General features: G+C 38.5%; 2 long non-coding RNA genes across 2 annotated transcripts in view; one reads left to right on the plus strand and one right to left on the minus strand.

Moving 5' to 3' along the window:
- Window positions 1–3,265, plus strand: part of LOC128775889 (uncharacterized) — a 69,315-nt gene extending 66,050 nt beyond the window's left edge. Inside the window, exon 2 of the long non-coding RNA XR_008420836.1 lies at window positions 1,045–3,265. This is a non-coding gene — a long non-coding RNA (uncharacterized LOC128775889). The remainder of the gene's footprint in view (window positions 1–1,044) is intronic.
- On the minus strand, window positions 858–19,615 carry LOC109264230 (uncharacterized). Its single transcript, XR_002078666.1, has 2 exons — window positions 19,372–19,615; window positions 858–1,171 (listed from the first exon to the last, which is right to left on the minus strand). It is a non-coding gene; the product is annotated as an uncharacterized LOC109264230 (long non-coding RNA).
- Between the last annotated feature and the right edge of the window lie 2,806 nt (window positions 19,616–22,421).

A 22,421-nucleotide genomic window follows, 5' to 3' on the forward strand; every position in this document is an offset into this window, starting at 1 on the left:
TCATTCATCTGGACCTGCTAATGAGCCAATATAGGTCAGATGTCTCTAAGACCAGAAAGAAAAAAAAAAAGCAGTTCCTGATTACGTGGCACCAAGCCATTGATCCCATCCATTCTATCTGCTCAGTTGCCTGGCTGCCGCAAACTTTCCAGTTGTGCATATTATTTTGCTAATTGGTCCTTTAATTAGTTTTATCTGCATGGGTAATTATTCTCTTACGATGTTGGTGATGGTGATGGTGGCACCTGTTCTTTGACCACTGCTTCTGTCGACAGTAAAATCTGCTGTGTAGATGTTTTTAGTCAGGTATTATAGAAGTCTCCTCATTCTATGCCATGGCTTCTTTTGATAATTTCTCCTAATTGTATGTCATGGTCTAAAAAGCTTTCTATCGGGGCACGTGGGTGGCTCAGTTGCCTAAGTGTTCGGCTTGTGATTTCAATTCAGGTCATGATCCCAGTTCACGGGTTCAAGCCCTGTGTCAGTCTCTGCATTGAGAGTGCGGAGCCTGCTTGGGAGACTCTGTCTCCCTCTCCCTCTCTGCCCTTTCTCTCTTTCTCTCAAAAATAAATACATTTTAAAATGAATAAAATAAGAAATAGAAAGCTTTCCGTCATATCAGAAATGGCTAATTTGAAAATCTCTTTTCTACAAATGTGCATTACAGAGTTCAGCTGACTACATTTGAATAACTCACTTGAATGGCCTTCATAAGAAAGTTCACTGGGGCCCATTGTTTGGGATATTATTGACTTAACATTCATTAAGAGACTCATAAAAACTTACTTCCTGCATGTTCGGGGCATAGTGTTTAAGCTGTAAATATGGCAATATGGGTGTAAATATTGGCTTAAAACTTGTCTTTGAGTCATTTATTTCCTTTATCTTATTGTCTTTACATCACTATTCTCCCTTGTTTAGCCTGGCCCTTCCCCAGTCTTCAAATGTGTTCTCTGAACTCCCGGTGGCAGTCTTGTTGGGATTCTTCCCGAAAGAGTCAGGGGGCACCAAACTGGGATAATTTTTGTTCTCACTCTGTTCCAGACACTCCGTAGCGGCTGAACACGAAGACGGCACTCCACTGGGATGACCTTTGATTCTTGGCAGAGGATAGCGATTTCACTGAGGGAATTCACTCCGGTTGATGAGTCTCCAGTGTTTGTCGAGATCTCTGTGGAAACAAACATTCAGAGGGTCTTTGTGGAAGAGTCCAGAAATAATTGAGTAAGCCAGGAGACCCTTATTCCACCCCCTGCAAAAAATGTCAGGTTACACTTTCTTTTAAGGGCTCCTTAATTGATGGCCTTGTACAAATAATTACCATTTCCCAGCACTTTCCCTTTTGCCGAGAAAAATACAAAAGGAAAGTCAACCGAATCAAGACATAAATTCATTTTTACAGCTGAATAAGCTTTGTCTTTGGTTGTTTTAAAAATGAAATAAATGGGAAAATATTTGTTAGAGAATAATAAACACGCCCAGGTATTTGCTGCTCTTCTCGGGCCAGGCTGGGATTGAAGTGGCTCGGTAAGACCACCTGTGTTTCTTGGTGCAAACCCAGCAGAGCTTCAGAATTTGTATAGTTGGTCTCAGTCCAGCGACCTGGCTACATTCTTGGATCTCTTACTCAACATGAGGCATCAAGATCACTGGAAACTTTAACAAAAACATCAACAACTGGAAGAGCCAGTTAGCCTATGGTCTGACCCCCAGCCTGCACACCCTTACATCAATCTACTTCTAATCTTCTGGGAAATTAGTTCAGTGTTCAAGGCAGGAGAAGGGGCAACCTGAGGGTCCAGATGCTCAGTCTCCCTTAGGAGATGAAGAATCTACAATCACCCCAAAGCGTACATTTAGAGGGTTGCGTTTCAGTCTGCTTTCCACTTGGCCAAATAGATGCCTTCATAATAACTCTAAAAGCATTGAAGAAAAAGCAGCACACTCTGTAGGATTCCACAATGGAATCCAATAGAAGAAACATAACTCAAAATCGTTTCAGAAGCAATTAATAAGTTGCTACTCAGAAGCAGCTCCTCAAGGAAATTTGCTCTTCAGCCCAATAATCTAAAACACATCCTGAAAACAGTAGCTGAGGAGGAAGGAAGACGAGAACGAATCTTATTTTCTACTTGTCATTTTGGTACACTTCACAATATTTGGATACTTTCTGAATCAGCTATTGTAGATGTTTTTATCCAAGTTCCCAAAGGTCTACTTAGTTTAACTACCTTTACCCAAAGATGGCAAAATGGCCACGTGACCTTTAACAGTAGCACTGTTGAGCCAGCCAGCTTTGGTCTTAGCACCATCTTCCGGAACCCAGTTATGTGACTGTGGGCAGGTAAATTGAACCCTTTTAGCTCAAAGTTTTCACATAAAAATGAAAAGATAGGATAAGATTCTGGTTTCCCACAGTGTGTCTCATGAAGAAACATGAGATTTACACGGAGGAAGATTTTCACTTTTATTTAGAAATACTATATTTTGGGGCGCCTGGGTGGCTCAGTCGGTTAAGCGTCCGACTTCGGCTCAGGTCATTATCTCACGGTTCGTGGGTTCGAGCCCCACATCGGGCTCTGTGCTGACAGCTCAGAGCCCAGAGCCCGCTTCGGATTCTGTGTCTCCCTCTCTCTCTGCTCCTCCCCCACTCACGCTCTGTGTCTCTCTCTCAAGAATAAACACTAAACAAAAATTTTTTTAAAAAGAAATACTATATTTTAAAAATCAAATGGAGTTTTACAACAAGATTTCTCATATCTTTTAATATACTAATTACTATCATAAGTTGAGGGGCTGTGCCATGTAATAATATGTAAGCTTATTTGACCATGGGACTCTTGTTCATAGACTATCATGGGACTAGTGTAATCTAAGGTTGCTTCCAGCTCTAAAATTCCATTTTTCCATCTGAAGTAGCTAATTGCAAATTGGCATGTATACAAAGGTCATCGTCACAGAAATTATTAATCATCACTGAATGATGTACTCCACAGGTGGATGTGTGGGAACACAGAACAGAGCAGACATATTTAAAGTCCTACCTCAGCAGGAGGGTTTTCCTGTTCTCCACCTATTCTCCTCACCCTTTGTGGGGGGGGGGGGGGGGGGTGCTGATCTTCTGTGCATACATGCCATGGTCAGAAAGAGAAGGTCCCAGATTCATCATAGTGTGAACTGGTATTACTCATTTGCTATTAGTCATTGTACCCTGTTATTCCCCTGGCCTTTCCTATGTGCAATATAAAGTCTAAGTAATCGACAAGGTCTGTTTCTCTATTTAGCCTTGTATCCACCGCACATACTTCATGTCTTTTCCAGCAAAATAAGAGGAATTGTATTTTAAAAGACTTTAAAGCAATAACCTCAGTTATAGCCTTATACTTTAACTGGAATACTTTTTTCAATTCAATATTCATGTATGACTGACCTGTGCTCAATATGGAATTTCATAAGTTCCTTTCTCGTTATTGTGATTAAAACTTAGCATCAAAGGTTAGGAAAGCAAAAATTATAGTAAATGTGAAGTGACTGAATTGTCTTTGTAGTTTCTTTCTAGTTTTTAAAAATATTTATTTATTTATTTATTTATTTTGAGAGAGAGAGAGATAGAGCATGCGAGAGGGCACACGAGAGAGCACACGAGCCAGGGAGGAGCAGAGAGGAAGAGAGAATCCCAAGGGGGCTCCATCTCACAAACCTTGAGATCATGACCTGAGCCGAGATTAAGACTCAGATCCTTAGCCAACTGAGCCATCCAGGCGCCCCTGTCTTTGCAGTGTCTTTCTAGTGCAGTTTCGAATCTCAGTTGTCTCTTTTTCCCAAATTTTAAAAGGTATAAAGATGATCTGTAGCTACTTTATGTATATGATAAAGGATATAAAGTTAATTAAAATTTTAAGTGAATTAATATTTTAATTATAAATTTAAACATAGAATTGTGAAGAAAGATAAATTATAATATTTTCCCTTGTCAACATTCATCTCCTTCAGTTCACTGTAAAGATTAAATCCATATGCGGTCATGCCAAAACTTGCTTAACACTTGGTATCTGTAAAAATACTCTTCTCAAATCTCCTATTGCATAGAGTGTAATTGACTGACGGTTTCAGCTGCTGCTCTCTGAATCACCACTGAATCTGAGCAAAGGTCACATTTCCCATGAGCATTCCTGAGAGCCACAGGACTTCTTTGATAGGCAATTTGGCTTAAGAACTCTCAACCTCGCCAAAACTGTTCAACTGCACTACTGTCTAAAGCTCTTTCACTCTAACTTCCTTCCTTCCCCCTCTCTCTCACGAGGGTGAGACCTGCATTGCGGTGTGATGGTTCTCCCTCTGCATTTTCCCCTCACTGCCATTTACCCTAATAAACGTCTTGTATTGCTAATTTTATCTTGGCTTCTGTTTTTGGAGGGCCTGAGCTAACATGGACCAATTCCTTATTTGGGGGCAGTTGGGTTATTTCAAGCCTTTGTGTTTATTTATTTTTAATAAATAGCATTATAGTGAAACTTGTGTTAAGATTTGACCTATGGCTATTATAAACTAATTCCTTAGTATATGATCTTAGAAGTGTAACTGCTGGCAGCACAGAAAGTATATTTTATCACACTTTTGGTACAAATTGAAAAATGCCTCTAGAAGTTGTTCCACTTTACATAACCAAAGGAAATTCCTTTTCTCTTTCGGGTTGTTTGTACTTTTTCTTAGTGACTCATAAGAGAATTTTACATATTAAGGGGAGTAAACTTTGTGAAATAATTTTAAATGTTAGCAATCATTGACATAAATAATCAATCCAAAGTCAAATAACTGTACTAACATACAGTTCCACCTGCTGTAATAAAACGTAAACCTCCCCCACACTCATAGGTACACATACAAACACAATATCTAAAATCTCTAAAAAAATATATTGTACATAAAATTATTAAACTAAACAAAGAAAAATAGAAAAATTTGTCTTCTGGAAGAATTCCTATGGTGCCAATAACATTCAGGAGCAGCTCAGTCTCATATGGCCGGTAAATCATCTTGGGGAGCAGCTAACAGAATCTGGCCAGAGATAGCAGAGGAATTTTGTGTGGGCATGTGCATTAGTTTACTTTCCAAAATAATCCCATCTGGATGCATGAGAAATGTTCTATCTGTTTCAGCTCATTAGGAGACAAGAGTCAAGCAAACACACTCATTGATTTAACATGCTGGAGCTGTGAGAAATGAGTCATTTGCTGCAATTTACTTCACCAACTTTGGAGATAGAAGATGACCCACACACATATTCTGAGTTGCCTGTTAGTTTATAGCTTAGAAAACCATCACGTTTTCTAAAGTGTCTCTAAATCGGGCACCCAAAACAATTAGAAACTTGGGGAGTGGGACAGAATGAGTGGATGCAAGCTTAACTCTAACATATTTTAATTGATTCTTGAACCATTGGGCTCAGAGAGACAGCATCACTAATTTAAAGTAAAATAACCCTAGATAAAGATATCTTATGGGGCGCCTGGGTGGCTCAGTCGGTTAAGCCTCCAACTTCGGCTCAGGTCATGATCTCACGTTCCGTGAGTTCGAGCCCCGCGTTGGGCTCTGTGCTGACGGCTCAGAGCCTGGAGCCTGTTTCAGATTCTGTGTCTCCCTCTCTCTGACCCTCCCCCGTTCATGCTCTGTCTCTGTCTTTCTCAAAAATAAATAAACGTTAAAAAAAAATTTTTAAAAAAGATATAAAACCTTTAGTTTTCTACACTGTGAGTCTCAACTCAAAAATGGGCTTCAAAAATGTACTTTAGTAGTTTAGAAGTTATACCATTTCCCCATGTAAACAACGTTTCTTTCCCTGTTCATTTCTACAGGCAACTACTCACCAACTATTATATTCCCGAGCGAATAACAAAAATCTGACTAAGTTTGTAATAAACTCTATAGGAACTGTGAAGAATTGCAAAGAAGGCATGACTCTCCACCCTTAGGGCCTTCCTGGTTGGTAGAAAACAGAAATGAAAATGTCTAAAAACCATTTAGGTCCACTTAAAAGCTCCAAAGTATCAACTTACTGTAAAGGGGCACTAATAGAGAGAGGGAGCTTAACATTTGCATTACTGACTTGAGCAAAACAAAGGAAATGAAACCATGAGCCTATTAGAAGGACCAAAGAAAGATGCAGCCCTTTAGAGTATTACATATTCATTTTCCTGGAAAATGCCTGCTATTTTAACTTTCAATGTATCTCTTGAAGCAATAATCTATGATTGATTATTAGTGTGTTAATATCTTTACAACAAATCTTTCCATTTTGACTCTGACTCCTAGACCATTAACAATAGGGAGGTATGTGGGTGTGGGTGTGTGTGTGTGTGTATGTTGTTATTTTAATTGTGTGGTGTATAGTGCTGTTAGAATTCTTTCCAGTGTTGGTATAATGACACTAATAACTTTATTTTCAATCAATTGTATGAAATAAATCTGTAAGTAAAACCACCCAAAGTACTGTGAAGAATGTAAAAGTTTATATTTCTATCAAATGAATTAAACCACTTATACTGAGTTTTTTTTTTTAGGACCAAGTGGTTTAAAATAATATTTTCTCTGTCTAGATTATGATGGTGGAAAAGTATCTGTTTTTACCAAGAACAAAGAAGTTGGTAAACTGAGGACAAACGCAGGGTCCCAGCTGTTTGCCGATTTAAATTGCCCAAGTTTGGATTGAATGAATTATTGTTCATTTTTTGTCCTATGCCGTTAAATTAATAGTTTCAGGGTGCAAAGTTAAAGACTGTCATATCTATTTCAAAAATGAATGCATTTTAGAGGAAAAAAGAGTTCCTGCACTTTGCAGCAGAATAATGGCCACTCAAAGATGTCCATGTGCTGATCCCCCAAACCTGTGATTATTTTACATCACGTGATAAGAAGGAATCAAACTTGTAGATGAAGTTAAATTTGCTAATCAGCTGAACTTAAAAGAATATCATCCTGGATTACCTGGGTGGGCCTAGTGTAATCGCACTAGGGGAAAATGGGAAAAAGGGAAACAAAAGAGTCAGATCCAGGGAGATGACATCATGAGAAAGACTCCACTGGTCTTTGCTGGCTTTGAAAATGGAAGGAGCCATAAGCTGAAGAGTGAAAGTAGCTTCTGGAAGCTAAGAAAGGCGAAAAATGGATCCTCCCATAGGACTTTCAGAAAGGAGCACAGTCATGTCCATACCTTGATTTTAGCCCAGTGAAAGCCAATTCAAACATCTGACTTCCAGAACTGTAAGATAGTAAATTTGTGTTATTTTAAGCCACTTAAGTTTGTGATAACTTGTTACAGCAGCAATAGGAAGATGAAACACTGTGTTGTGAGTCCATCATATGGGATTTTCAAAAGTAAAGGAGTGTGTGTGTGTGTGTGTGTGTGTGTTTTCAGTGTTATTAAATCTGAGTTTTTAATCATGATAGTAGACTAAACTCTAAATTCCAATAAGGTTCTCATGGATGGTTCTCATTATGAGAGTATAACCTAGTGATAATATAAAATTGCTTGGAAAATCTTGAATCATAAGAAGTAACTCACTTCTATTAACTTTGAGGAGAGTTACATGACTAGAGACTCATCTCGGGAAAATAACACCTGATTCCTCTAGACTGAGTGTTTTAGGGAGGAAACGAACGGAGGATGTCCTCCTTGCAAAGAACAAGGCCTAGTGTCCAAGAAGGAACGGATTCGGTGCAAAAGTGATAGAAGGGAGTCCTCAGGGTTATAGTGAAAAGAGATCCCAAGAAGACAGTAGAGCACCAGCCTGTACTAGTGAGATTGGTCATCTCCAGGAGAGACATCTTCCAAAAGTGAAACTGATAGTGCACTAACGCACGAGTTTGGGCTTGAATTAATGACAATTACTAATTCCATGAAAAAACAGAGTAGTGCAGAAAAGGAACAGCAATGACATTATGCTATAGAATTAAGCTGCCAGTAATTCTTTCACAATCACAATAACGCAATCCTGAAGATTGAACTAGCCAACATTACAATGTAACTACATTAGGAAAATGGGGCACAGGAAGGTTGTTTGTGTGGAGGTAGATGGGGTGTGAAACAGACCCAGATCCTTATTTTCCAAAGTGAGAAGTCAATAAATAAAGCCTAAGTCAATAAGAAATGTCGATAAGTTCAAAATCCAGAAGTAACCATTTGGAGGTAAATACCAAAAGAACCAGTTATAGATAGGAGTTGAGAAGTGGTTTCCACTGGAGAAAAGGAGAAGGGTAGAAGGCCATTGGGTTGCCATGCATCTCAACAAGCCTCATACAGCTACACCATACTTTAGACTATATCATTGTGTTCAATAAACAACCTAATATAATCAAAACTTTACATTAAAAAAAAAGACCAATGAACAGTGTTTTAATAAGCACCCACACCTCCCACCTCTGCTTAGCCCACAGCCTTGATCTCTCCAAGGGTTTTTGTTGTTGATGATGATAGTAGTGATAATGATGTAAATTAGCCCTTGGGCCTATTTCTCAAGCTTCCCCAGTGAATTCACCATGGGATGATGAGGTCTGAAGTTTTGCATTTTGTAAGGAGGAACATGAAACACACCTTATCCTCTTACCCTCTCTGAGACTGACATCCACTGAAACATATACTCAAAAGTCAGATAGGAATCCAAATACCTTTTTGTTGTAAGCCTGGACTGGAAAATAAGATTGGGTTTTTAGTTGGAAAGAGACTTCCCTCAAATTTCCCAGAAATCTAGACCTGGAAACCTTTGTGGGAAGAACTGTGAAGAGGCATGTCTGAGACTGCAGAATGAGTGCCCCCATCAGGACCCAGGGTCAGACCCTCTGACCTGTCTTTTGGTAGTGTTAAGCCCTGAGACAGGTGTGCCTTGATGGGAGGGACAGAAGTAGGACAGGTAGGTGTCCACCTTCTAGAGAGACTAGACAGAAAACGGGGGGAGCCTAGCACCCTTGAGCTACACATGCAATCTCTCCTTGCCCTAACCTCAGGATGTTGCTCTCGAGATTTTGAGAAGGAAAAGGTGAAAGAAAAAGTAGAAGTCTTCTCTCCAGTAGTTTAAAGAAGTTATAAGTTTTTTCCTTTATAAGGTTTGACTAAAAGGAACAGGAGAGATTGGTCTCTTCTATATGGAGAACTGGAAGATGTCATGTAGCTGCCAGCAGTCAACAGATATTTATTGCCTTAATGCCCTATACAAGGCATTGGGCTCCAAACTTACTGCAGTTCCTTTGCAAACCCTGACTCAGTTAAACTTGCAAGACTCCCTGATTCCTAGCACCCTAACTACTTGAATTTTATTCCACTCTCTACCTATCTCTGTTTCTCATCTTCGTTCTGGAGATGTTTCTCTGTTCCTCTCCCATTTTCAAGTCTGGGGACACTGTTTGACATACTTCTAAAACAACCCAAAGCTAAAACACAGCTAAGCACTAAAAATATAAGCTAGCAACAAGGAAACACGCAGGTACGTTTTATGTTATGTTGCAGCTTCATAATATTTTATCTATTTTGCAGGCAGCAATAAACAGATAAAATTTTCTCTCTTATTCCAGAAATACCATTCATGTCTTTTTGAACCTTTACAGTAGAAGAAATCTTCTTACGAAGTCATTTCCTTCCTATAAATCAGGAACAAAATTATTTCATAAAATAAAGTTTTTATTTCCCTATCATTACAATAGCCCATAAATCTGGAAGAAAGGACAAGGAAACACTGTCTGCATCAAAGTGAGCTCTCTGAGGATGCAGGATGGCCTTCCCTGTAGCCTAGTCAGCCAGCACAAATATACCAACTCTGGAAAATAGACAGGAGCCCTGGGAGTCTCCTGATGAGACTCAGAGTCTAGTTAGGCATGAAATGAGATTCTAGAAGTAAAATATATAGAAAGCAAGAAGCAGCAGCAGAAATGAAAAAAAGCTAAAGGACAGTTTGCTCTGAGTTCTTCCCTAAGGCACAATAGTGCAAAACTAAAGTAGGCCAGTGCATTTGCCACAGAGTAAGGAAAATAGCCCCAAATGCCTACACCTCTTGAGTGTCCATCATATGGACACTAGACAGACATTGTCTTGAATCTTCACAAGAAACCTGCTAGGGAGGCATTTCCACCCACTTTCACAAATGAAGGACAAGATTCAAGTTGGTCAAACAACTTATTCAAGGCCACCTGGATGTTATGCACCATAGCCAGAATCTAAACATTGACCCATCAGATTCCGAAGCCATCCCTCCCTCTGCCATTCCAAACCTTCTGTCAGCATCCCAAAATGTTTGTCAAACTAATGAATACACGCAAGAAATCAGCTCAGGAAAAAAGGATTCAAGAATATGGAATTGCAACAATTAGGAGGAAGAAATAAATGTATATATAAGACTTGAGTAAGAACTTTTGCCTTTTTTTTTTTTTTTTTTGAGGAATGTACATCTGGACTTGAGATTTAGTTGATGGATAAGAAAGAAAGAAGCCAATGAGTAAAGAAAAGCCGCTATACAGCAACAACTATTCTTTTAAAGAATAATGTCCCTAGGGCAATAATGGAAACCATTGTAGGGACATTGAAAACCAGCTGAAAATAATATTAATGGGAATTCTGAAAAAAAGGGAGAACAATTCTGGCAACAAAAACATAGATTAATTGTTATGTCGATTCTATTTATTTCAACAATGTTGCACTATGGAATTCATGTAACTCCTAATTAACTCAAGCCTGTATAATGTAAGATTCTCATATTTATTGAACTTCATAAGGGAAGCAATAGAATATGTATTTCAGTATCTTAAGTGACATTAACAAATGATAATGATACTTATCTCTTGGGATATTAGATACTAATAACATTGTTTATTCATGTAAGTGCCAAATGCTTTTTACATCTTACAGTTCTACTTAAATTAATACTATCCATTAATTCTATCCTCTGACACTAAGTTCTACAGGTTAATTATATATCTTAGGTTGTTCCCTTGTTAGCAGTTTTACTTGTCTTTAATTGGGTCTTCTTTTGTTTGAAAGAGGCCTGATCACATTCATTAGATTCATAGCCTTCTTTAATTAGTTTAGCTGACTATTAAATCTACTGTATTATCAATTTCATGATCTCCCCTGTGCCTAATACCACCTTTGATGCTGCATTCCTTACGTAGAATTAAGATAGACTTTCACCAATAATGTGGTACAGGAAAAACGTGGAATCTCCATTCCCTTACCAATACTCTGCCTTTCCTACTGTGTCCTCTCTTCCTTTTCTATCAGCCCTAACACCAGATCACCATAGTCCTCATCACCTCCAACAGCATCACCATTACTACCACCACCATGTCTTCCATAAATATATTTTCTGGCCTATTGATCTACACTTGTGATTTGTGAGGTTGGCGCATCACTCCAAGTACATACTGACAAGATAAAGCAATCTTGTTAAACGTGGTTCCTGTCTTCCAGAAAGAGTTTAATCCTCTCTGGCCTCTTCCTCACTTGCTTTCTTCAATTTTTTTTCATTCAAACTGGCCAACTTACCATTTCCCTTCTGTAACCTGACCCCATCTCTTATAAATCTGTATAAAATTTTCTAAAGATATAGTACAAATGCCACATTATTCATGAAACCTTCTCTGTTCTCTGTAAGTTCTGTCTCTTCTGTACCTCCTTATCTGCACATCCTTCATGTTACCAGTCTGCCTTTTATTCTACGATTTTATGTCTTTCACATAGTAGAGCCTAATAAATGTTTGTTGATGGAAGGGATGAATGAGGGAATTTATAGCGTTGACCTCAGTTTAGCTTGCAAGAGTCACATGCCTTTCTCCTCCATTGGAAAGGGAGCAGAAGTGACACTATACATATTCATATCCTCCTGGCACCTTTTAGAGTAAATCTCATAAGATAGACACTGCATGTCTACTTATTCAAAATATAGATAGTATTCAAATGGAGAAAGTGAATGAGAGCTGTGAAAATGGAAAAGTGTGAGAATATTTTTATAGCAGTAATGTGAAATCATACGCAAATGCCTTCTAAAACATAACTGACCAATTGCTCTGATGCCCCCACCCCAACTTGGTATTCTGAGCTCAACTGAGTAAAAATGAAGTGTCCCCATAGATATGAAAGGGAGATTAATGAGCCTTGGTTCTGAAAATATGAAGAGGTCATATCTCTTTACTCCACATTCAGTAACACTATAAACTGGGATGAGAGATGTGTCAAGAGAACAGCTTTCTACACCCTATTTTTTTCTCCTGTTCTCTCTGCCTTCCCAGGATCTAGAGACCTGCAAGGGGTAATGAGTAGTTGTCTGCTCTGATAGACACACACTGGTCAGTTCTCAATGGTCCCAGTGCCTTTAAATGACCTCTACAAGTACAGAGTGGGAAGAAGTAAGTGCACAGTGTTGTGGAAAAAACTTCATCTGAAGAATCAAACTGATCTCACTTCGAATCCTGGATGTAGCACTTTCTAAAAGTCACTCCACTTCTTGGAGTCTCAACATCCCCATCTGAAAAAAAAAAATGGGGCTAACACCTTCTACTCCATAAGATCATTAGAAGAATTTGGGGACAAGTGATAGATGGATAGACATACAGACATTCTCTAGAACAACACCTAGCAACCCAGAAAAAAAGACACAGTGTTTTCAACTTTGTCAAAAACCTTGACTTAACTGGAATGGATCCCATATTTAGAACCTAAATTAGTTTGAGATCTTAGACTAGACAAATACTGAGGCTAGTATAGATATATCAAAGGTCTGAGGTTGCCCAGACATTGTGTTAACATTAAGTACATCAGAGATCAGGGCAGTAAATATTTATAGCAAACATGAGCGATGGAAGGCTCAATTGTGTCTTAGAAGTGATGAGTGACTCACGTGTGCTGCATGTTCAGACAAAGTGGAGTTGAGGAAGAAGTTGCTTTTTTCCCAGTTACTAAACAAAACTTTGGGAAAGAAGTGAAAATAGGGGAAAGAAGGGCCTGGTTCAGCTAAGAACAGGTGGTATTTCCAGGAATAAAGAGTAAAAGAGAATAAGGAATTAAGTCATCTAAAGAGAATTCACAGGGACTATAAAATAGAAGAATAAGAAATACCTGGCTTTCTTTTCCTGCTTGTGTGCTTGTACAGCCTTTCTGAGACTCATTCTATCATTAACCATTCATTCACTTATTCATGTATTCATCTATTCAGTAGCTAACAGGTATTTGGTAGTAACTATATGCTATGCAGTAAGTGTTGAGAACATAAGAGAGAACACTGTGCAACCTTACTATGTGGTGAGGTAAACAATCTGTGGCATGTTTAAGTATAAAAGGGTGGATATGTGCTATAAAGAAATCCTCAGTCTGCAACTCTATTGAATTAGGGATTTGAGTAAATATGTGTTTCTTCCATCTCCAAAACTATGGTTGTGAGTGCTAAAACTCACTTTGCCAATTTGCACTTTGCAGTTTGGCAAGGGTCATCAAACACGGAACGTCGCCCATTTCCAATATACAGCATGTCTGACATCCCTGATGGGCTGGCTATTACCTGTGCATGCACTTGCATGTACACTTGTCCCCACAAGTCTGCAGACCTAATCATACACACACACACACACACACACACACACACACACCTGGGAGTGGCACGAAGTACTCAGGGAAATGTGGACATTAGAAAAATATCTTAAGAAATTATCTTGGGATTGATATCACACATTAAGGTCAATATGCAAATAATTGCATCAAGTATTTTCACTTTTTAATGAGATAACAATACTAAGATATTATCCTTTAGGGACCATTTTTTTTTTTTTTATCTTTTTCTGTCCAGTGGTTGATTCTCCTTTAAGTCTATGAACTAAAGGAACTTCTGTGTGTTTTAAGTATGAAAACAATGAGCTATTATTTTTTTCTAAAAAAAAAATAACTTAAGTAACTCAAAACTGTTCAAATGTTAAAACTGCAAGCATCTCTTCCTTCTCGTGTTTTGAGTCACACATCTCAGATGTATTAGTCACATTCCTTAAGGCTGAACCTTATTTTATTAAATTCTGAAAACTTCTCCTTATATAAAGATATCTGCAGTTCTGCAAGAGCATTAGAACAAGATCAGTCTGTTCTCAACGTGACAAATTATACGGTTTCTATGTGAACATTGCCCTTCTTCATTCAGAGTCAGATAGCATGAGAGATGAAATGACTCACAGTTTCCCGACACTGGTGGAACTAGTTTACTTCTACAGCCCCTTAAATACCATCAGAGATGAACTTGATTCTTCCCAAGTGCAAGCAACTTTTAGAAGATCACATTCTAGATAAGTGATATATCATTAATAACATATGACTGCAGTGTGAGTTTAGCAATAGAATTATATCTGTCAGAATAAGAAAGGGAGCTGAGGAAGCCATTTTGCTAATCCTCATGTTGTCCCAGACAAGTCAACATTTAAACTTTCTTACACAAATGTTTACACATCAAAGCAGCCTGGTAATGTTAATTTTGGTAAGGAATATCAACATCTTTTTATTACAAACAAACATGTAGAGACCTATTTCAAATCAGAAAGCAAGTCATAGATAGATACATCAATAGTATGCCAATGCTCAGACCTCCTGGGAAGCCCAGGAGGCTGCATTTCTGTACTTGGTTGGAATAATGCCGGTTTCCTCAGCAGCCTCAAACTCTAAAACTGTTCTATATGTTCTTCTTTTTTAAAAAGATCCTGGGTGCCAGAGCCATAATCCAACATACCTCAATATTTGCAGAGATAGGTAAAATCTAGAATGAACACACAAAGTGGTAGACAGAAAATAGACTTTAAAGTCCAACAGAATTACATTAGGGCCCTGCCATGTAAATTACTTAATTTTTCTCCACCCAAATTTCTTCATCTGTTAAAAAAAAAAAAAAAAAAAGGATAATGAGATCTATTTCGTGGGGATTTGTGAAGCTTAGACAAGATAATATATTTAAAGTGTTACTCCACAGACATTAGTTACCATCTTTTTCCCTTCTTAAAAACTAATGAAGTTATTCTCCACAAAGAAGATTGAATAAGGATATGTTTAGTAATAAAAAAAATCAAAAGAAAAAGTAATTTTGCAATGAAAATAGTCACCAAAGGACCAATGGAAACTCTAAATCAAAGACCTATTAGTATAGTTAGTGGTTACCAAGCTAAGGTTAGAATCGCCCTATAGCAAACACCCCCAACACTGCCTCTACCAGGCATACCCCACATTACAGATTCTGTTACAAGTTCCCCACCCTTGGTAATTGGTGCTAAAGATGATGGGTTGTGGGGACAGGATGAGCTTTCTCCCCCAACCCATCTCCAGCCCATGCCATCTTCCCCAACCTCCTGGGCTTGGACAGAATGGAGGCAGAAGCCAGAGTAATAATAACAATAGCATCATCTCCTTCAAATCCTTTCCGAATAGAGGCAGTGTATAAATGTAGAAATAAATAAACAAACTGCAAGCTGGGAGGCAACCACAGTGTATTATAAAAAGTGGAAAGAGTGTGGGCTTTGGAGTCAGCTAGATGTGCTTTCTCCTACTTCCTAGCTATGTGCTCTTCGGTGAGTTTCCAAAGCCTCCCGAGCTTCATTTTCTTCATTGTCACATGGGACAATAATAGCTGCTAAAAAAGGTTATTCTGAGAATAAAAGGATACAGTATATGTGAAATGACCAGACCAGATTCCCAGAACTTGGACCATCATATAAATATTAGCATCCTTTGTATGTTCACAGATACACCGACCACAACATAGCATTTGCTGTACTGGAAGAAGAGGAGAGGGGTGATAGAAATGTAAAGGTTACAAACAGTGAAGTAATTAAAGTATTCATAATGGTAGTAATAAATTGAAAGGACAGGCAAGGAATTAACTCACCAGTTGAATACATAGTGATTCAGGTTTAGAAAGTGAGGAAAATATGGTATTTTTCAATAATGCCATGAAAAAGAGGAAGTGAGAGTTAAGGAGTTAAGGAAAGGCAAATAACTTCGCCCTTTATCAGGCTGACTTGGGCTGTATAGTGAGCTCCATAGACAAAATACAGACAAGCCTGGAAGATTCATGTATTCAGTTAGTCCTTAAATTACTAAGCAATTGCCAAGTTAAAAATTAAAAAGAACAATATTTATAGAGGTTTTTATTCTGATAATAAAAGTAAGGAAAAAATCTCATTTTTGAAAATTAAAGTACAGAAAAGTATAAACAAGGAAATAAAAAACATCAAATTAATTTAAAGATATGTTATTTATTTGTTCATTTGCTTGGTTTTTCAATAAATAAGCCAAGCAGCGTTCTAAGTAATAGAGATCCAACAGTGAGCAAAAAGAAAATGTCATTAGCTCTCAGAGGGCTTACATTCTATGAGGGAGAAAGCATGCATAAGGAAAGTATAAGTAAGTCATTTGGTGGTGAGTGCTATTTTGAAAGGTTATCTAAGGGAGCAGAGAGAGGAAATACTGGGGCTTTAAGGCTGGGGGTCTTTTTATGAAAGAAAGAAAGAAAGAAAGAAAGAAAGAAAGAAAGAAAGAAAGAAAGAAAGAAAGAAAGACTGCCACGTGCAGTGTCTCATTTGGATGTGTCTGGAGTCTTGGAAGCTCCACTACCCTACGTTCTCCCACAAACGGACCCTGAGAGCTTGTTTGAAGGTTCTTGCAGGGGATCTAAGGGGTCCTTTAACATGAGTGGTCACATGGAGAGGTGACACGCAGGCAAATCCCTAAAGATAGTGATGGCACCAGCTACATGAACCATTTCTGGTAGAGGGAAAGAGTAGGTGGAAAAGCCCACTGGAAAAGAACACAAAGGGCTAGAGTGGCTGGAACCAATGGTTTGAGGAGAGTGGTAGAGAATGAATTCAGAGAGAGAGCAGAAATGCCAGTCAGAATGGCCTCTATAGGCCAATAAGAGAGCTGGCTTTATTTTGGAGGCTTTGAACAGAGGAGTGACATGATTGGACGTGTTTTAAAGGTTCACCCTGGGTGTGCTGAGAAAAGAGCACAGTGGGTTGAAGGGCTGGTGTGAGCACTCAGGTCCGGGGGCCGTCTGCAGTGACCTAGCCAGAGGGTGACAGAGGCCTCAGCCAGAGAAGCAGCTGGAGATGGACAGTGGTCAGATTTGAGACAGCTTGAAAGAAGAGGTAAACGGATTAGCTGCTGGATTGGATGTGGGTATGAGAGAAAGAGAGAAGTTCAGGAAAGATTTGACCTGAACCACTAGAAGGATGTTATTTCCCTTTGTTGAGATGAAGAAGACTAAGGAGAGATTTAGGGACAGGAGGCTGAGAATAAAAAAATTAGGATGTAGACAGGTCAAGTTTGAGATGCCTATTGACCATTCATGTGGAGATGTCTAAAGGTGTCACTAACACTCACATACAATACACATGTAATAACAAAGTGAGATCATACACTCTATTCAGTTGTATAATATTATAGTATTTTTCCTAACCTTAAGTGCCCTATAAGAACTCTATTTAAATTTCACAACATCCCATTGGTAGATTTTACCATTCATCTCTTTTCACACATTAGTCTCACAATTATCATTATTATATACATTGCTTTAATAAAAATCTCTGACAGCCTCATTGACTAATTCCTTAAGGGACACATCCAATTATAGGGTCAAATAGTATGAGAAATTTTAAAACCCTTGATACATATTCCCAAAAGGTTGTAACAATTTATAATCTCGCACTTAGGTACGAGAGTACCTGCCTGTTTAACAGTGCTTTTGCTTAAGCAGAAAATTATCATTTTCAATAGTCTTTTTCAATTGTTGAGTACAAATGATCAATGTTTAACTTGCATTTATCTGGGTGTTTGTGAACTTGGATGTTTCTTCATAAGTTTAGATGCCTTTTGAATTTCTCCTTTTATAAATCATATATCCATATCCTTCAAACTGATCTCTTTTGGAGTTAACATTTAACATTGAAATACTGATGACTGTAATACAGCAATAGATAACACAAGTTGTATGTGCTAGGTAGTACATTAAGCAATTGACATGTATTAACCTTCACAAACTTATTATTAATACTTAGCTTAGAGATGAAAAAATTTCAGACTAAAAAAATGAAATGGACTGCTTTTTTTCTAGCTCTTTTTAAAAAAGCTTACTTATAAGAGACTCTTAAAAACTGGGAACAAACCGAGGGTTGATGGGGGGTGGGAGGGAGGGGAGGGTGGGTGATGGGTATTGAGGAGGGCACCTGTTGGGATGAGCACTGGGTGTTGTTTGGAAACCAGTTTGGCAATAAACTTCATATATTGAAAAAAAATAAAAAAAAATAAAATGGGGAAAAAAACAAATAAATAAATTAAAAAGCTTATTTATTTTTGAGAGAGAGAAAGAGGCAGAGAGAGGCAGAGAGAGGGAAACAGAATCCCAAGCAGGCTCTGCACTGCCATCGCAGAGCCTGATACAGGACCTGATCTGATCAACTGTGAAATCATGACCTGAGCCAAAACCAAGAGTCAAATGCTTAACTGAGCCACCCAGGTGCCCCAAGATGGCCTGCTTTAAGGCACACAACTAAGTGCTTGAACTGGGACTTGAACCCACTCTGATTCCAGAGCTCACCAAAATAATCATATTTAGTAATTTGAGAAGAGAACAAGTTCAGAGACTATACAAAAGTTTGAAATGTAAGATCTGCATTTGCTCAGGTAAGAACTGACAAGGACAAATACACCCAGTGCAGAGGTTTTATTTTAGCAGTTCAACCACTCTACTTAATTGAATATCTGTTTAAAGGCAAAGGTTCACAGAAGATGCTGGGGAAATGCACAGGAGGGCTTGATGAGCTCATTTCTAGAACACTTAAGCTTATCACCTCAAATATGGCTGCTCTATTTTCAGATGGAAAATTCTGCTAGTCTTGAATTTACCTGAATTATATGTAAACATTATCACTATATTTTAAAAAGAAATGTTGGAGCACCTGGGTTGCTCAGTCAGCTGAGCGTCCGACTTTGGCTCAGGTCATGATCTTGCGGTTCGTGGGTTCAAGCCCCTCATTGGGCTCTGTGCTGACAGCTCTGAGCCTGGAGCCTACTTCTGATTCTGTGTCTCCCTCTCTCTCTATCCTTCCACAACTCGTGCTCTCTCTCTCTGTCTCAAAAATTAAAAAGAAAGGAAAAGAAAAAGAAAAAAATAAAAAGAAATGTTGAAAAAAAATATGGGGTGTCTGAAAAGAAACTTTTGGCAGATGATTTATTTTCCTTATAGTAGATGCCCTCAAGAAATAAACAATACCTAGAATTAGATCTTTTTCCCTAATGTCATAAAACATTTTTAGAAAGGAAAGTGAGGTCCCCTCATTTTCCACAACCAGCCCCTGCCGCCTTGGTTTTACCTTCCTTGGCAGATTTTTATTTCCCCAAATTCATAGTGAGCTGTGATCTTGCCCAAGGCAGCTTCAGCTTCATTATGATAATGCTTGTATTTCAGGATCAAAGCTTCACTCTCAATAAGTAGGTGGTTGTGCCTATGGCAGAGAATCAGGGACAGCTCCTCAAGAAGGAAGAAGAGACGGAAGGATTAGGTGAGGATCTGTGCAGGTTATAGAAGGTATTTGCCAAAGCCCTGGGAAGATTCCATTTTCTCCAGGTCATGCACAATGAGGGGCAGCCAAGATAAGTAGATCTTCAAGTCACTTCAAAATGAAGACGAACCAAAAAACTACAGTCTCTGCAAACTTCAACTGTTTATAAAATTAATGAATATCTTGTTAACAGATCCCTCTATTGGCCATCAAAACCTTTAGGTATCACAGATGTAGCCTTGAAAAGTTGAAAGTGACAAGGAGAAGGCACGGCTGAAATACAGCAAGAACCTCGTTACAGCCCTGAAGGAGCTGACTGGGGGTGTCATTGAGAGATCCTGCTCTGTGCTTAGGAAAAAATGGATTTGAATGATGTCATATGCTTCATGGCTTGCTGGATTCATGCTTCTTCTAATCTTCAAAAGCATACGTGTTTTTAAAAAGCAGCTGAATCTCAGTAAAGCTGTTAAGAAAAAAAAGGCAACTGGGAACTTCTCCATCCAATCATCAATTTATGGGAATTAATATAATAATTATTATCATAATAAAAAGTTACCATTGGATAGACTTTACTATGTACCAAACATCATGCTAAATATGTTACATGGACTATCTTCTTTAATACTTATTAATAAGTCTTTGAAGTAGATACTATTCTTATCTCCATTTTATAGTCTATATCATCAAGTAACGTGCCCAAAATGATATAGCTAGTATATGGCAGAGTTCAGATGTAAACTCGGATCTGTCTCACAGCAAAGCGAAAGACCTAAATCATTATTCTGAGTTAGGCGAGAATAGTTAGTTATAATTGTATTTTATAGGTTAGCAATAATATGTGCTTTAGATATTTTAATATATGTTTGCTCACTCCTCTCCTGCCATACATTCTCAGCTGTATTTTCTTCTTGCTTCCATTTTCTTATTTACTAATTTGTTTGCTTCTACTTCAGAGTCCTTTTTAAGTTCTAAAGAAAGAGCGTAAACAAATGAAATGAACACGTAACCTTACTTTTAAGTATTGCTTTAAAGTCCACAGATTTGACAAATTAAAAACAAAAGAAGAAGAAATACATTCTACCCACTGCCACGTGCAAAAGTACCTCTGAGCAAAATGCTTTAGTATGTAATAATATATTCTACATTTCAATACTGAGTAAAGATAGGAAGTAGAACATATAGCATACCTAAAATGGTATTAGCAATAACAGTTATTACCACAATAGAATTGATTCCTCCATTTTGAAATTCTGAAGGCATTACATAGAGTAATCTCTGTGAAAGCTCTTCAGTCAGCAAAAGTGATTAAGACCTTTACTATACATCTTATTCATAAGCACCCCTGAAAGCAGAGTGCCCACTCACAATGATGAGTTAGTGGGTCAGCCTGAATCATAAGAAAGAATGCACCTGACTGAATCACCAATTCCACTTCCTGTAGCACCTGGTTTTTCTTGGACCACTGCCATTCACAAAGTGCCCGAGCCAAAGCCTAGTTAGCCTATGAAATCTGATAAGGTCACAACTGGAGTTGGTGTGGTAGCGAGATCCACTAGAGTGCTTGTGCAAGAGTCAGGAAACCCATTACCATCTGAAGCCAATGCACGTATGTCTATAGAATTTTATGATGTATGGCACCATAGAGATCCCAGTTATCTAGACAAAGCCATTCCTAAACTGCTAATATATGTCGCAGTAAACACCAGGGCTGTTATATTTCAAAATCATTGAGGCACAAAGTCTCTGATAAGTGTGGCTGCTGACCTTGTGAGTCATTTTTCACTCGTGGCATAAGAATTATTCTTCTTGCGGGGCGCCTGGTTGGCGCAGTCGGTTAAGCGTCCGACTTCAGCCAGGTCACGATCTCGCGGTCCGTGAGTTCGAGCCCCGCGTCAGGCTCTGGGCTGATGGCTCGGAGCCTGGAGCCTGTTTCCGATTCTGTGTCTCCCTCTCTCTCTGCCCCTCCCCCATTCATGCTCTGTCTCTCTCTGTCCCAAAAATAAATAAAAAACGTTAAAAAAAAAAAAAAAAAAAAAGAATTATTCTTCTTGCTGGACAGCCTGAGAGTCTCTCCTCTTTCTCCTGAGTCTTAACTTGGTCTTCTCACTTCCGCTCTCTAGGACTAGTGAGGGAGTTCTCATGTGTATGAGCTGGAGAAGAGTCACTTGTGTGAAAATATTTTTAAATCATATTTTCTTTTCAGCTTGAGGAAGGCAAGTAATGAGAGAAAGAGAGAGAGAGAGAGAGAGGCTAATCAAACCCCTGAATGTTGGCATTTGCCTTGGTGAATAGAACGGGATATGAAACCTATAGATTCAGATTCGGACCACTAATATCAGCATGCCGATGGTGAACCATCTCTCCTGAGTAGATTTACATTAATTCAGCTCACAGGGACTGATCTATAAGTCATTTACAATGAAAAATTTAACTGTCAAAAAGGTTAGAATGATTGAGTTGGCAGATCAATACACTATCTCCCACAGTCAAGTGGTGTGGAAAGCCAAATCATCTTGGTGAGTGTGGATGGAATCAGAACGTGAGGACTAAGAGAACCTTAAGTAGTGTAAGACATTCAGCCAATAGAAGAGAGTCTTACCAAGTCTCCCCTGATAATTTTGGCTTCTGTGACTTGGCCTTTTCAAAGCTTCCATAGTTGATGAGTCTTGTCATATTCACAGAGGTTTTCTCCAGGACAGGATAAGAAGTAAATGTCTAAGTTTCTTATAAAGTTAGAACTACATTCTAGTTCTCCTTGCTGATATTTCTTCTTCAGTTTACCTTGATTCAAGTGTCAATTGTTCCTAAATTCTCCATTTACCATATTAAATGGCTAATCATAGCCATTGTGCAAGAATTTT

The sequence above is a fragment of the Panthera pardus genome, unplaced genomic scaffold, assembly GCF_024362965.1.
Source record: "Panthera pardus isolate Hobbes unplaced genomic scaffold, ASM2436296v1 HiC_scaffold_1, whole genome shotgun sequence".
Lineage (NCBI taxonomy): Eukaryota > Metazoa > Chordata > Mammalia > Carnivora > Felidae > Panthera > Panthera pardus.